Raw genomic sequence first — 3,875 nt, forward strand, 5'->3', positions numbered from 1 at the left:
CCTAGGAATTCCATGCCGGGATCTGTGACATGGTACTTCACTATTGGTCCTCTAAATTCCTAAGTCTAACTCAGAAAAGGACAAGAAAACTGAATACACACTACTCCTTCCACCAAGAAGGGCTTTCTTAAGTCCAGTCCTCATTTCTTCCCTTTCACACTCAAAATAATTCTTACTTTTGTTACATAATGTTTCTTAAAGAAGAGAAACTTCATCCCTTTAATCAAAAGGATTTAGTAAACATCTCCAATGGATTCGAGAGCTGTTTTTTTAAAGACTCATTTGTTTTAAAGTAATTCAAACCAGGCTAAACACCTTTAAAGATGACAAAAGCCAGTAGGCATAAATAAGGAGTCTAAGAAGGAAATACTTAGCATGACTTATCCCTTAATATCCAGATCCCTCTCTAGAAGGGATAATCAGAAAGCTATGTTGGCCCTTATTCAAAAGAAGAGAACGGTCTTCCATCTCTGCCTGGACTGTTATTAACTATATTGGTTACATTCATAGTCATTAACATCCTTTAAAAGATGATCTTGGGACTTCATTTTCCACTTCCCATTATTGAGCAATGGAATATTCATAAAACAGTAGACGGAAACAACTCAGAAGAAAAAGAAAAGAAAGCCTCCAAGTTCCCATCTCTGCCAGTTAAATTAAACTAAACTGAGGATTCAACATGAAATTGATTCAGGAGCAGTAGTATATATGCACACACATTAAAAAGCACACTGGGGTGGATATAGAATAATAAAACATGCGCTTGCCTGTCCTCTGCTCTAATAACCACATGCAAACTTCAGCCAAGCCTGACAGAGTGGGAGAGGTTTCAAAGATACAAAGTTCCTGTGGGTTTCACAGTACAGGCAGCTGGATAAAGGATGAAGGCGCACTTAAGAGCCCCACTGAAGTAAAGTGCTTATTAGACATAAGAGAATCCACACCAGCCTTCATTACTTGTACAGGGCCCGCTCATGCTGTTTGTTATCAGCCAAGCACCCACATCTAAGGAGTCAAAGGTTTATTGGGAACATCTGCTCTTGTCTTTGCAAAAGGCAGCTGAAGCTCTGCTTCCACCTCAACCGCTTCTCCCTTAACTATTCCCAAATCCCTGCCTGCACCTTTCCAGCCCAAGAGGAGCCAACAGGGCTGTTGTGGGGCCACCCCGCACTGGCAGGGACACGGGGGAGGCTGACTGGCACTTGCTTACAGACAGTCCCATGCTGCCCCACAGAACTGCGGTTTTATTTTTAAACAAAGCAAAAGAAATATGCCTTGGTACTTGCAAGGAGCAGTGAGTTAGATCAGAAGAGTTTTGAATGACTGGATGCATCCGAGTTACCCAAATCCATTGGTGAATTTAGCCACCAGCTAACATGGTGGTCATGAGAGGAGGGGCGTCTTCTTCAGGAGCCTGTCAGACCGAGTTCCTCACCTCAGAGGTCTGAAGAGTCCTCTGAGCCATCCCTCACTAAACTGACTATAAAGAAAGCACCAAACCCCCTATTCCTCACTTCAGCATTTCAACAAGATGCCATGAATACCCAGAGCAGTTAAAATGGCCAAGGCCTCTTATTTTTCTCCCACTTCTAACATGGAGAATCAACAATAGGGTGGCTTTGAGGCACTCCACTCCATTTTTCCCCACTGTTTTTACCTTGCCATTAAAACATAACTAGAGGGAGCCATCTGGGGGGGAAAAAAAAAAAAAAAAAAAGATTTTTTTGCTCCATCAGCCAGGTATGTGGACAGGCAACCCGGCCTTACCCTGCCGGTGAGAGCATGCTGCCCAGCACCTCAGTCCCCAGGGCTTAACCGATACCAGCCTGGTATGTACAGGCACAAAACACAGGAGATCTTTAATGCTAAAAGCAGGCCATTGTTTTTTCAGTGACTGAGGGGTGCTTTAATGAGCACACTGTGTTGTAGTGGCTGGAAAAAGGTGATAAGCTTTATATGTTATATGAAAAGCCAGGGGGTTACTTTATATAATCAGACACAGCTGACTAAACAGGGCACTGAAAGTCATTCACAGCCAAGGTAAGACAAAACAACAAAACCCCCACAACCTTCCCGTTCCACCTCCCTCAAAGAACCAGTTCCCCAGGCACAAACCTAGGGTTGATCCGAGGCCTCAAACCCCCTAATTAATATGCTGCTTGGAGAAAAACACCAGCTTACCTTGGTATGCCCAGGCCTCACCTCCATGTTGGTTGTGAGGGAGAGGAGAGAACCATGGCTGTACCCAGATGCAGAGCAGCCCCTCTGACTGAGCCCACAGCAGCCTCTCCTCCTGCCCCTCATCCGGCAGTGGTTCCTGGGGGGCAGAGGGGAGCCCATTAGCGTTAATCACCCCCACCTGTGGGGCTGGAGGAGCACTCAGAGCTGCCCTCCCAGCCCCACACAGGTGTGGGAAGGTTCCAGGTGTCAGCCGTGCTCGGAGAAGGGCCCTGAACAGCAGACCTCAGGTTGTGGCTGTAGCACTGCGTGGGAAGGCAAAACCCCGCCGGCATTTGCAGAGCAGGGCTGCCATGGCCACCACGTTTTACCGATGGGGGGAAGTCTCGCCTCCCGGTGCCCTGCCAAGCCGCATGCACTGCCAGCAGCCAGGCTGCAAAAGGCTCAGGGGTTTGCCCCCCCTCTAGCTAGCGTGCTTGCATGTATGTGTTTAACCCAGGAAAAAAGCTAAACTTTTCTGGGAAAAACAGGGCAGCACGCAGTATTTCATGCGTTACCTGCATGCTGCTGTTTGTACAAACTTGGATGAACTGTAACACCAATTTAAAAAGAAATCACTGATATTTCCTCAAGGCTTTTCACAATTCCAGACAAAATATGGATACTTGTACTGCTTCAGCACTTGATTCACACCAGTATTATTTTTCCAAGCATTAAATTCTGTCGCAGCCTTTACACTTTCAGCCCAGTTGGGGAAGGCAGAGATCCTTGCTGAAACTAGCTAGTTCCTGTTCTACAAATAACTTTCTGGCTGCTATTTGAACTGCATCCTTTTTACATATGATAGCTAAAAGGCACTAGCTTACCAGTAAATTCATGGAGATTTATCTCTTTCTGGCCTGTTAGAGGAAGCCACTCCACCCCACTCTCTCTGGTAATGAACTTTCTACTCATCACAGCTGTGGTGGTGCTTGCAGCTTCCAAAACTTAAAAGGATAAGGTAGGAGAAATGAAATTATCTGGCATCCTCTCCAGTTTTCTGAAAAGCAACTTCTTTCTGAACCGTGCAAGCCTGTGACACACTGAGGAACGCCAGTTTTCAGGACAATGTGGGGAGGTTCATGCAGGAGGGCAAAACCCATAAAAAGCAGGAATCAAAAGGCTTTCAGTAACACTATGCAAGTCAGTTAAAGGAGAACCAGCTGCCCCTCTTCCCAAGTGGGGAGTGGGATGCACTCTATCCGTGCTGTACAGGTATATACTAATTGGCTGCTGCTGGAACTTGGGGAGTAGCATTCATAGCTATCCAAATAACCACAGTTCTCCAGAGATGGCTGGTTTTGATGCTGTCTGGTAATAAAAAAGAGAAAAGCTGTAACACCTGCAAATACCTGACCAATCCTATCAGGAGATTTGTTGGGAATCAGCTTGCACATAGAGTTTTGCAGGATCAGCATCTGGAAAGGCAACATAGTCAAAAGATACTGGTCAAAAGAAGACATGGCTGATCCTGACTCTCCAATTACTTGCTGTGACCCCAGCCAAGACGATTTTTACCTTAGCTTTTACTTCAGTTCTCTGGCTGTTTGGATCTCCCTTCACTTGTGTACATAAGTTCTCTTACTCTATGAAAGCGCAGCTGCTGTCTTCTAATCATTATAAAAAAAAATTCCTGCCTGGCCTAGCATCTGAGCTCT

This window comes from Cariama cristata, unplaced genomic scaffold, assembly GCF_000690535.1.
Source record: "Cariama cristata isolate BGI_N322 unplaced genomic scaffold, ASM69053v1 scaffold5005, whole genome shotgun sequence".
NCBI lineage: Eukaryota > Metazoa > Chordata > Aves > Cariamiformes > Cariamidae > Cariama > Cariama cristata.